The 13,542-nt window shown below is 41.9% G+C and overlaps 1 pseudogene; it reads left to right on the top strand.

Moving 5' to 3' along the window:
* The first annotated feature begins 10,719 nt into the window (after positions 1–10,719).
* LOC129025885 (testis-specific Y-encoded protein 8-like) lies at positions 10,720–13,277 on the top strand (annotated as a pseudogene).
* Positions 13,278–13,542: the final 265 nt, after the last annotated feature.

Genomic DNA, 13,542 nt, shown 5'->3' with positions numbered 1-13,542 from the left:
TACTCATTGAATAATAAATATTGCATGCATGTTTATTACTATGCAAAAAGCACTGTGCTGGGTTCTGGAGGTACAGCAATGAATATGGGGTTAATGGTCCCCAACTTCATGAAGCTTTACATAGAGGGAGAGACAGATAATAAATAAAAGACACAAGCAGTCGTAAATGTTGTGAAGGAAATTTTGGGACGCGGAAAGAGAGTAACAGATAGTAGTGACGGTTGGTATAACAGACAGAACTACTGTACATTGGGCACTAAGTGAAGCTTTCTCCAGGGAAGTCTTATGTGATATATCTGAAAGAGCAGCCATTGATAAAGAGGGAAAAAAACAGCTGCCAACCCTCTAAAATAGGAGAATTTTGGCCTAGCTCTGTGTTTGAAGAACAGAGAGTTGCTAATGTGCAGAATAAAGCTGAGAATTTGAGTAAGAGGAAAATGGTAAAGTAACCAGTGGTTTTAATAGTACAGATGGGAATGCTGTCCTTGATAAAAGTAGTTCCAGTGGAATGAGACCAAAACCCAATTGAACTGAACTGAAAAGCCAGTGGGAAGAAATGAGGGAAGTGGGTACAGCGTGCTTAGTGGAGAAAAGTAATGAAGGGGTAGGTGTCAGGGGAGTAAACAACGGGAAAAATTCTAATTTATAAAAGCAATCTAAGAATTTAGATCACAGCTGTATATGTATACTGAGGTGGTAGAGAGGGAGAGATTAACGTACATGAGAAAATAAAATTGACAGCAGTGGATTGCGGTTTCTAGCACCTACAGTTCACTCTCACTTTGCCTGTGAGTTGGATAAATGTCTGAAAGCTGATTGTTTTTCAAAGTTGGTTTCTATTTGGGAAAGAAGGGAGTAGGGAACAACATGACATTGTAAACTGCAAAGCAAAATAAGGATATAGAGTACATAGAGGAAGAAAGAGCTCGGGCACTAGAAGATCTTGTTCCTCAAACCGCATGCTGCCTACTTTGTAGTCGAGCTTGACACGTGAGCCCTACTCCAGTTTCCAAAAGAACAATGATTGTTTCATTTAATCGGACCAAGGGCACTTGACACATCCCACCATATACATCTGTCATTTCAAAGAAGAAAGAGTATTTTAGAACTACAAATAGAAATAATGTAACATTAAGATGAAAATCAAATAACAAATCTAGCTTCGTTGAAAATCTGTCTATACTGATATCTTATTATTTTTTTTAATTCTGCCAAGGATTAGTGAACATATTCTCCCAGTCGTGTGTCTGTCCAGAAATCAGTATTGGGAAATTACTAGACTGATTGTCTGATGAAATCGCTTTCGATTCAAATTCTACAATTCAGTTAATAATTACAAAATATATCATATTTGAAGTAAAATAATTTCCTTTTTTAAATTCCATTCAAAGATATTACAAGTAACTCTTTCTCTCCCCCATCAGCTTTGCAGTTCTGTCAGCTATATAGGGATTTAAAGGAACACTTTGACACCCTCATCAGTTTCAAAGGCCCATCCTCCCAACTTTTCAGAGAGCCCACAGCAGTTAACAATAAACTTATCTCTCTGCACAACAGATAATAGCTGCTTCAACTGTTCTCTGTCAGCCTGAATGTTGATTAAGACCTGAGTAATCACACTCCACTCTGCACAAATCTGAAATCACAAATGCAGATTAATTTATGAGAATAGAAGGAAAGAATTGAAAGGCTGTCTTGCCCAAGGAAAGGAAAACACATAAGAAGTCCCACTGCTTACCTCCTTTGAATATTTGTATTTTTAAAGTGTTCAAGCATCCTAGTATTTTTTCAGGACTCTGAAAGAGACAATTCAATATTGTATCAAATAGGATATTTAAAAAGATGACTTAACGTTATAACAGGTGGACTCTCAACAGGAGAATTATCACTGGCTCACTGTCACCTCTGATCTGCAGGCATGATCGATGATGCCTTTCGAATTCCAACAGCATGGGCCTGCAGCAAAGTTTATTTTCCTGCAAGGCCTACTTGATTGAATTCACTGCCTGTCCTAATTCTGTAGGTTTCTGATGAGGTGACCTTCAAAACTGATGATAGTAGAGTGAAATTGTTTTCTGACATGCTAACGTTATACAGCTAATACTTTTTTTTCAATAAGCAATTGAGTTTGCAGCATTCTGCTCCTTTTATATTTTATTAGTGTTTGTGCTTTAATTTAGCATGTATCTTTTGGCATCACTTCAATGGCAGGTCCAATTATAAAAATAGAATCAATTAGATTCACTGTGATGTGTGGTATAAGCATTCCAATCTTAGCTTTTGAAACCAAATGGTAGACTTGGCTCTTTCCGGAATACTGTAAAGAAAATGTGTTGACTCTGTGGGGCTTTGTCTACTGTAGCTTTTTGAAATTTTGTTCCCACTCTTCGCCCATGTCCGAATCCACAGTCTCCTAAACAGCTTTTATTGAGAACCACAACTTCATCTCCTCCTTTTTCGAAGCGATTAAGTCCATCTAGCTGGAGAGCCCAAATACAGTTTATTTTCCTCTGTAAAATCTCTCTCCAGTGATTTCTAAAGTACTGCCAATTAAGAGGGCCTTAATAAATCTGCCTTAAAGGACAGGTTGAATGAATTTTTCCTCCCTTCTCTTTTGTCTGACTTGCAGTAAGAGAAATTACATTTTTCCAAGACTAAACCTTGTCAGTGATATAGAATTTATCTGATTCTTTCCACTCATGCCATCTTCAACACCTTAATTCATCATGTCTTTCCTCTTAGTCTAACTGTCTTTGGTCTTCCTGTCTTCACTGGCCACTGAGTGGCTTCCTCATAACACAGACAAAAGTCTCAGTTTTCTGAAAAGGCCTAAAGGGCATGGTGATTTGCACTAGGCATCTGCACTGGAATACTAGTTTAGTTGGCAATCTTCTGTTGCTTTATACCTGCGTGGCCGAAATAAAACCACACACTTCTGTGTTTTCCATATCTGAGTTTTAACTTAAAATAGAAAGGTAAAAATAAAAACAAACCGACAGGAAACACATTTTCCGGTAGTTTGGCAACAGATTCATGGTTAAATACTATTGTATTAGTTACAAAATTTCCTCAAAATTCTGTTGCCTATAACAAAGTCCTCATCAGTGGCCAGATAAATTTATGACCATTAATATTTGATTCAGCAATGTCATACATCATACGTTGGCAAGGTGCAGCGGGTCAAGCCTGTAATCCCAGGGCTTTGGGAGGCTGAGGCAGGCAGATCACGAGATCAGGAATTTGATACCAGCCTGACCAACATTGTGAAACCTCATCTCTATTAATATAAAAAAATAAATAAAAATTAGCCAGGTGTGGTGGCACCTGCCTGTGATCCCAGCTACATCAGAGGCTGAGGCAGGGGAATGGTTTGAACCTGGGAGGCGGACGTTGCAGTGAGCCGAGATCAAGCCATTGCACTCCAGCCAGGGCAACAGGATAAGACTCCGTCACAAATAAAAAACCAACCAACCAACAAACAAAAAACAACCTCATATGTTAACCTGAAAAGCAGATGAGTCTTCCTAAGAATATATCTACATTAATATCCAATTTGGTTTGCATTGTTTGAGACTTTCTCAATGGAATCCAAAAAGCTGTACAACTACTGAAGCTCAGACTATGAAGTGGACTGCATGGAAGATGCCTCATCTACAAAGCTCAGAGGAATTATAGAATGGTCACCATCAAAAGACAGCAATTTGTCTACCAGTCATGCGTCTCCCTATACTTGCTTCATCATAAGCGTAGTCCTATGTCTTGTTCACTCTGCATTCTCTTGCGCAGAGCAGAGTCAGTGACACTAAATAGGTCTAAAAATTGTGTGAAAAGTGAATGAGGAAATGAATGGAGAAAAGCCTCACTTGACCATTTGTCTCGTCTTTCATTTACCTTGCAGCCAATTCTCCTTATCCAAAACCTTTTAAGTAATGCTATAATAAACATTTATTCTAATAAGACAGTAGAAGAGCAATGCATATTTTTGAGTAATCAATTCCTCAGGAATATTCAGAAGGCTCACAAAAATACCTGATTATTTACAATACCTAAAGTACCATCTTTTCCTATAGCATAAAATGTTGCTTCTTACAACAATTTTGTTGCCCCCCATCACTCACTTCATGCACAGTACATGGGGGCATATGCACAAAGACACACACACACACACACACGCACACACACACACAATTTCTTCAATACAGATTTCACTTCAGTAGAGATGGAAGACACATTGTTAAAATGGTAAGGGAGAAAGAAACACAACAAAATGCTGCTTGAGACTTAAGACTCTGGGCTTCTGTATTGCATATGGGAACTGAGCTTGGAACATAGCAAATATAGATTCCAAAAGATCTTTTTATCCTACTCTATTCTGTGATTTGTGCAGTCAAGCATGTTAGAAAGAATAAGTAACCAGAACAAAGAGCTGAGAGGCAAACAGATAGCAATTTACAATCAGTGAAGAGAATACTTTCCTCAGGCTCCAATATCATTACTATTATTTTAAATCTATACTGCTGGACAGAACAAACAAAATGCAATCACAACAGGTGAAATCATGATGAACTAAGACCCTGAATCTTGGATAGAAAGAAGGTGGTCAGCATACTATAAACAAGGGTGGGAGGTAACTCTACAAGGATCATTTGGATATGAAAAGTCTGCAAATTATTTTTAATATACTTTTGTGGCTTAACTTGGCTGAAACATAAGCTTACAAATACTCAGGAGTCATTAACTTTGCAAATTGTTTGGAGGACTCTGAGGAGTTAATCCCGCAAGATAACATAGTGTTTCAAAAAATCATTCACTAGATTTTTTTATTACATAGAAGCAAAAAGAAATAAAATAGAAAAGAGGTTCCATGCAGTAAGAGGGTGCTAAACTAGGAGTCAAAAAACCTGGAATCCAATCTTGGTCTAAAGTAAACTAATTATCCTTCTCCTTGCTTTCTGTTGCCCACGAATAAAAAAAGGGGTGACGAAAGGAGATGTGCATTCAATCAATTCCCTCCAAGCTCTACCATCACTCTTTTGAAAGTCTTTCCTATTTACAGAACATGTCTTAGTTTACAAAAAGCTCCATTATTGAATCCTTAAAACAATACTGTTAAGATAAGAGTTATTATCCTCATTTAGAAATAAGGAAGGAACAACTCAGAGTGATGAACACATTTCCACAAAATCCTCCTTCTAGAATGTTGGAAATCCAGTTCTCATATCAAATTCAATGCCCTTACAAGGATCCTATACTGACTCCCTAATACCATTTTTCCTAATATACATAGTATCTCTCAAAATTTAAACTATTATGTGACCCACAGAGAACAGGGCTTTAAAACAGTAGCGGAATTCATCCAACTGGAAATAACCAATTCTAGTAAAATATAAGGGTGAGGAAGATATTGGTAAAAGGATACAAAATGTCAGTTAGATAGGAAGGATTAATTCAAGAGATCTGTTTTACGGAGAGTATGGTGACTGTGGTTAATAAAACCATTATATTCTTGTACTTTGCTAAGAAAAGGGTATAAATATTCGTACTAGAAAATAGATAAATATGTGGAGTAATGTATATGTTAGTTTGCTAGATTTAACCATCCTACAATAATTGTGTGTTTCAAAACAATACGATGTACACAATAAATGTGCATAATCTGTACTCATCAATTAAAAGAAAAAAATGTTTTAAAGAAAATATGAGCAGTTTCCTGAACCTCAAACTTGAATTTTCTATTTGAACTATTGGTTTGATATCTCACTAAAATTATAAGTTTAGGAAGAATACCCCCTCCAATTTAGAGACAGGTGCTTTATCTCCAAATTTTTCATTATTTATCTAATAAATTCAAATCAATGCATTTTTGTTGCCTGTCTACTTCAATTACTTCTAAGTAGCTAAAAACATAGATATATATAAATATTGCAATGGGAGAGAAAACTCCCAATATTTTGATTGAAGATACTTAAGCTAGGACATTATGAAAATCTGAACTTGGAAAGACAGTGTGCAGCTTGTGGGTACCACTGAGAGTGGTGAAGGTGTGTACCATTCTATTGCATGAGAGATTCTGGTTGGTGAGTGGGGGAGCAAGAAGTGACCTGGCATTGCTACTCCTCCAAGATGTCCAGACTCCCATTCAGCTCTTAGTACCCTTGGGCTATCTGAAGAACCTGAAGAGTTCAGAATGCTGGCTGTCTGGGCCACATATTATTACACCAGGTCAGTGGTTGCTTTTCTTATTAAGGGAGCAGTTGCAAAAAAAATCAGGTTCGTATTTCCAATATTATGGTTTGAGAAGTAACTATAATCACAATTGTATAAATTATTAACTATAAGATATTCAATCCACATCAGAGACCCACTATGAGATTTGTTTCTGTTTGATAAGATGACGGTTCTGATGATAACTTCACAGGATTTTAGATCTGAGAACAATTAGATGAGGATCTTTCTCTGTCCAGTCAATTTTATAAACCAACGTAGAGATGATTTGCCTTCCAACTCTTTGCTAACTTCAAAACAAAGGAAAAAGCAGGTTTTTTGTGATGTTTTGTTTTTACCTCTTTAAGAAAATTGAAGCTGGACTTGACTTGCATTTGGAATTTCATAAGTAAAATGTACTTGTTACTTTGGAAGAGTGGCATTTCAAAAGTGATTAAAGAGTGATGATGCGGTCCACAGTGGCTCACTCCTGTATTTCCAGCACTTTGGGAACTTGAACTAGGAGAAGCTTTTCGGCTCAGGAATTTGATACCCACTTGGGGAATAGAGCAAGAGTTCATCACTAGACAACAACAACAACAAATAGCCTGGTGTGGTGTTGCACACATGTAGTCCCGGCTATGTGGGAGGCTGAGAGCAGAAGACAGATTGAGCCCAGGAGGTTGAGGCTGCAGTGTGTGAAGATGGTGCCAAAGCACTCCAGCCTGGGTGTCCACGCAAGAACTTGTCTCAACAGAAAGGGGGGCTGGCGTGGTGGCTCTTGCCTGTAATCCCAGGATTTGGGAGGCTGATGCTGCTAAATCACCTGAAGTCGGGAGTTTAAGACCAGTCTGACCAACATGGAGAAGACCCATCTCTACTAAAAATACAGAATTAGCCAGGAGTGGTGGTGTGTGCCTGTAATCCCAGCTACTCAGGAGGCTGAGGCAGGAGAATTCCTTGAACCCAAGACACAGACATTGCAGTGAGCTGAGATCACACCACTGCATTCAAGACTGAGTGACAGAGCGGAACTACATGTCAAAAAACAAAAGAAAAGAAAACAAAACAAAACACAAAGTCACTGGAAAGATAATAAAATACATAAATGGTGCGATGTAAAATGTTGTTGGTGATAAAATAAGCTGAATTTCTCTGTATAAGTTATACGTACAAATGTAATGACAAGACAGTGATAAGACAACTCATGGTCTTATCTCAATACTTAGTGTCTACATGTGACAGATATTCTTTAGGATAGTTATTGTCCATTTTCTTTCTAGAAGAGACTGATGAGAATGCAGAAATGTAAAGTGCAAGCGATGGAAGCTTCCAGCTGTGCCCACCTGTACCCTGACAGAGACAGTTCCATTGTTTGCTTCATTACGCAGGCCAAAGACTCTAATGCAAATGTGGTACACAGTCAATTTTTTTTCTATCTACGTGATAGAAAGTATAACTTCATCTCTGCATAAATGGGTACATAGCATATGCCTAAATGATAAATATAAGTGAATCATTGATATGTAGGAAACCATTTTAAAATTCTTTAATTATGGTACAAAATCTCGGGAAACATTTTCTTGTCAATTTCTGAGTTTTTTTACGTTAGTTATTAATCTGAAGCCATACCAAAGAGATAGGATACTTTGTTGCTCTTCCAACAAAGTAGACATTTTATATAATTCCTGTAATCTAATACTAGTGTCTTTACACCTCAGGGTTTACAACGAGTCCAACCTTTTTCTGTTTCTCCAATTAAAATAACTTTTTTAAGGTTTAATCTTCAGTAATTTTTTGTAGTAATATTTTTGAAGGTATTTGACCAGGATGATCTGCTTATGTACTTATCTGACATCTCCCTTTCTTCTGAATACATATTTTATGTATTCAGCACTGAGACTTTGGTAGACTCATAACTATAGCTACTGATGCTACAGTCTGGTCACAGTATGATGAAACACCGGAGCAACAGAAACAAACATATTGACTGCAGCCTTCTAAAATCTCTCTCAATATACCTTCAATAAATATGTTTTTTCTCCAGAACAACTGCTTTCTACTTCCTGAACTAACGCTTGGCCTTGGACTGTTTTCATTGCTGAAATTGATTCAAAAGTGCACATTTAACAGGAAGGTGAATACAGAATTTCATGTGTCAGCAACTAAAATTTTCAAAATGATGCAAAATACAAATGCGAAACTGTATCTGTGAACTTTCCTACTCTTTCCAATTATATTCTCATATCTACCCATGTGCAGGATTTTTTATAACTATCTGCATGTTCTCCTCATGTGGGGCAAAACTGTATCAGAGTTCTTGAGTAATTTATGACAGACGGAATGACGATACTATACAAGGTTGACCTATACACAATACCATATTTAGTGAATGAAAAATTAGTATTAAAAGCCTACTAAAGTATTGAGTAAGTAAATCAAATATATTATTTCAATAATTCTAAAATATGTGTACAAGAAGAAAATAGAACAATGATTAAAATACACAAACCAACAAATGAGGCTGGGCGTGGTGGCTCACACTTGGAAGCCCAGCATTTTGGGAGGCCAGTGCAGGCGGATCACAGGCGTACGAGACCAGCCTGGCAAATACGGTGAAAGCAGTCACGACTAAAAATACAAATTTGCAGGACATAGTGGCATGTGCCTGTTATCCCAGTTCCTCGGAAGGCTAAGGCTGGGGAATTGTTTGATGCTTGAGGGAGAGGTTGCAGTGAGCCGAGATTTTGGCCTTTCACTCCAGCCTGGATGACACAGTGAGACTCCATCTGAAAACAAACAAACTAACACACACATACACCCCAAAAACTAATCAATCAAAAAAAAATCCGTATTAGAAAAAGTGCTTACATGCCAAATCCCATATCAAATAGAAAAAACATTTCCTGGAAAACAAAAGTTCTAGAAAGGGAAAATAAGAAAAAAAAATTAACACCCCCCGAAAAAGTACAAAGAGTAAACGGAAAAGAACCACAGGGGAAAACAATTCAAAATTTCAAACTGTCTAATCTAAAAGAAGCTGAAAGTCCGTCAAAATCTTTCTAGAGGCCATGTCCGTGTATTACAAAATGGTCCTAAAAATTGCCAGGAGTAGAAGAAGAAGAATGTATCTTGAAACTTGCTAAACACTTCAAGTCTCACATAAGAACTGTAATGGAAAATGGATCAGTCGGAAGTTCTTCCATACAATTATGAATAAATTATATTTCTTCATATTGAAATTTGTTTTTTCAATATTGTAAGAAATTAACTTTTATATTAATAGTAAGTGATGTAACAAAACAGTTCTTTAAGGCGATAACTGACACTGGATTTCCATACCATTACTCAGGTGGCCCTTATTTGCCAACCAGGTTCCCTCCCTGGACACACACTGAAGGTCCCCAGCCATTTTGCAATCTCTTCACATTCCCAGCCCCCGAGGAAGCTCTAAAATACATGTCTGTGAAGAACATAGAACATTTCCTCACACTGGAGCCCAGTGTGGTCCTCCAGATTCCCTGTGAGGTGGACTATCTTTTATAGAAAGGCAGGGCAGTGGGAAGGAGGATGTCAGAGAGGATAACACATGTCAGGGCAGCCCAGGGTCATGGACACAGAACAGGATAGTTTCCTGAGGAGCTCCGCAGTGCCCGCAGATCCTGCAATGGCCAGAGGGCTCCGGTCCCCAGCAGGCTCAACTGCACACAGGGGCTCAGGAGCCAGAGGCCCAGGCCCTGGGTTTGCGCAGCCCCACCTGCAGGCAGCGCAGCCACTGCAGCGGGTGCGGGAGCCTCTGTGTCGGCAAGGCATTGCAAACCACAGTGCGCGCAAATCATCAATAGCCAACCCTGGCGGCCGGCCTCTGGTGTGCCCAGTGCATGGGACAAGAGGCCCTTTGGAATGCTCTTTGGACTACAGCATCCTCAGGGAGGAAGCATAGTACGCAGAGCCTGTATTTGCTTCGAACTACGAGAGTGCGTGCTGGGGTTCTGGCCTCTACAGCAGATCAATTCCACCTCAGCACAAGCAGGCGACTTTCCTCTCACGTACCCGGCCCGACTCACTTCCCCTAGGCCACCCCTGCCACCCTGGCCCCAGCAACCACAGAGAGTTCTCTGGATCTGCAGTATTACTTCCGTGCCATCTACCTCAGCTATCTAACGAAGAGAGATGTTTCATGTGTTCATGACACATACAGATTTTCATGGCTTGCCACACTCAGGATGGCAGGGCACAAGGCTGCCGTGCCCACAATTCCAAAGGCCACGCAGCCCACCTGTCCCTGGACGCCGAGCTACCAGGCACAAGTTCCAAGGGCTTCTCGGAGGAGGTTTGGGGAGAGGAGTTGGCGTTAGAGGGAGTTGGAGATGCGGGCCCACCAGTGGTTGTGCCGCCCAGGGAGACGCCCACCGCCCTCCCATTCATTGGCCACCATGGGAGGAACACGGTCGTGGGGCGGCTCCCTGTGGCCTTCCCGCGCAGTCCATTAGGGGGAGCCCGGAAGCCCCGCGCATGCGCACTGAGGGCCCGCTGACCCACTGGGTGTAATAAAGGCTGCGGCAGGGTTCGTGTGGCTCGGTTCGTGCAGCATAGGCCTTGGTCAGTGGGAGTGCGGAGGAGGGCACCGTCTTCAGGATGGAGGCTGTAGAGGAGGCGGCGGCCGGGGTGGAGAGTGAGCAGGAGGCTTTGGGAGAGGAGGCGGTGCTGGTGTTGGATGACATAATGGCGGAGGTGGAGGCGGTGGCCCAGGAGGAGGGCCTCGTGGAGCCGCAGGAGGAGGCCCAGCGGGCACAGCCTGGCCCTGGGCCCATGACCCCAGAGTCTGCAATGGAGGAGCTGTTTGCCGTTCAGGTGGAGCTGGAGCCGGTTAATGCCCAAGCTAGGAAGGCCTTTTCTCGGCAGAGGGAAAAGATGGAGCGGAGGCGCAAGGCCCACCTAGACTGCAGAGGCGCGGTCATCCAGAGTGTCCCTGGCGTCTGGGCCAATGGTGTATCCTTCTCAGTGTTTCTTCTGCCTTTGTGGTAGAGAGGTGCTCTCGGGGAAGTGTAACTAATTTATGGGCAGCTTGGCATCGATGTGACGCCACCTTTGGGGAACAAAGGTGAGTTGCCCCGGACAAATGTGGCTGTGGAAAGCCGGAGCAGGCGTGGGTACTATTTTCCTGCATGCTGCAGAGAAACCCTTGGTGATGCCGAGCAGCAGACGTTTGGGGCATATTTTTGAACAGCAGAAGCGAGTTCAGACCAGAATAGGTTTTTGTGTGAATCAAGCTATTTTTAAGGCAGTGTGATTGCTCCCCCTTGCTAGTCCGATCTGGGACTCGGCGTCTTCGGCTATAAGCAGATTCTGCCACTCCTCAGACACCAGCAACTCTCTGCAAATCGCACCTCCCCATGTCAGTGCCGTCAGCCTCAGAATTATACACCCTCTGTGAAGCCAAGAGGCCTTAGTTTAGGGGTAGGGGGATGTGAAAGGAGGTCATACGTGGAAGCCGACCTGAGAAATCCCCTACCCCAGCCTCTGGGTGCTCTTAGGCCTTCTTCCCTGTTGCTCCTCGCTTCTCCTTCCATCGCATGTAAAGGCTGTTTGACCTAAATCAGATTGCAAACCACCCCCAGATGTTAGCCCTGATCACTGACCAAGATGAAGACACGCTGAGCTACATGATGAACTTGGAGGTGAGGCCGGCAAGACTGAGGCTAGAAGGTTTAGTGGGGGAGGGTAAGGTAAATAATTGATTCCTGTGAGCAACAGTTGGCACCTCACCCGAAAAGGTATTTAAACTTTCTCCACCTTGTCCTGACAGGTGGAAGAAGTGAAGCATCCCGTTCATCTCTGCAGGATCAGGTTGTTCTTTCAGAGTAACCCCTACTTGCAGAATAAAGTGATTACTAAGGAATATCTCGTGAACGTCACAGGTGACAGGTGGCTCCCAGGATAGGTAGTGGAAGGAAGATGGTGGGTGGGTCATTGCAAAGTGATCCAGCCCCCTTCCCACAAAACATCCTGTCTCTGTAGAATACAGGGCTTCTCATTCCACTCGAATTCAGTGGTATCCGGATTATGAAGTTGAGGCCTGTCGCCGCAGACACCACAACAGCAGCCTTAACTTCTTCAACTGGTTTTCTGACCACAACTTCGCAGGATCTAATAGGATTGCTGAGGTGGGTCCTCACTGGGAAACATCAAGAATGACCCTGGTGTGTCCGAACCTGCTTGGGTCATCAGTCTGAGCCCTGATGAGGCGTTTCCCGATTGATTCCCCTGACAGATCCTATGTAAGGACCTGTGGTGCAATCCCCTGCAATACTACATGAGGATGAAGCCACCTGAAGAGGGAACAGAGATTTCAGGTGAGCTGTTCAGTCGGAAGTGGAGCTGTTTGATGCCCACTCTGTGGGGCTTGACGCACCTGCCTATTCAGGGAGCCTGGACGCTCATTTCAGAAATGTAGAAATTGAGGCTGCTTTCCTAAATGTAGAAATTCCTTGAGAGGAAGACAGAGAGTGACAGAATCCAGGACATTCATGGCATTGGGCTGAAAAAGGCAGATTAGAGACTGCATTGCAAGGCAGGTTATAGCTGTGAGTCTTAAGCCTAGGGGAGCATGGTCCATTTCCGGAATCACTGGGAAATGAAGCTGAAAATCATTCACTTCAATCTGTGGCCCTTGATTCCATGGCTTTCATCCCCACCTGCAGTCATCCTACCAACCTCATGAGATTGGGCTCCCTGAATGTGCCTCCTGGTCATCCCTGTCCCAGACCGCAAAGGACTGTTTAGATTGATGGATTTCCTTAAGCTATTGCCCCGTCAGATTTCTGTGTGCTTTTAGTGTACAATGAATCTCGTTAGCTGACTCCCCTCACAGAGAGTACTGGGAGTGGGGCAGGTATTGGGGAGAACAGTTTGTAACACATGGTAGGAGGAAATTTAAGAGATCACAAATGAGGAAGGGATATCCTTTTCTCAGCGGTCCCAACAATTAAAACATTTCAAAGTATGGCTGAGAGAAATGCGTTTTGATACGTGTTTGTGTTTCTCTAGGGGACTCCCAGATGTTGAGTTGACTATGAGGGAGCATAGGACCTTACCTAAAACAGCAGAACTCCTAAAAAGTTACTACTGTATGCAGGATGTCAGTACTCAGCATGGTCTTATGCACAGGAAGTAAAGGAAAAACAGGTCCAGTTACAAAAACATCTGACAGGAAGAGGGGGTAAACTTGGATTGTATGGTATGCAAAATAAACATTCTCAAGGATGTGTGCCTGTGTGTGTGTGTGTGTTTGTCTGTGTGTGTGTGTACGTTTATCCCCTGGATTCCGGTGTCATA

This window comes from Pongo pygmaeus, chromosome Y, assembly GCF_028885625.2.
Source record: "Pongo pygmaeus isolate AG05252 chromosome Y, NHGRI_mPonPyg2-v2.0_pri, whole genome shotgun sequence".
In the NCBI taxonomy this organism is placed as follows: Eukaryota; Metazoa; Chordata; class Mammalia; order Primates; family Hominidae; genus Pongo; species Pongo pygmaeus.
Note: the sequence above shows the minus strand (reverse complement) of the source record. Positions and strands in the feature narration are given on the sequence as shown.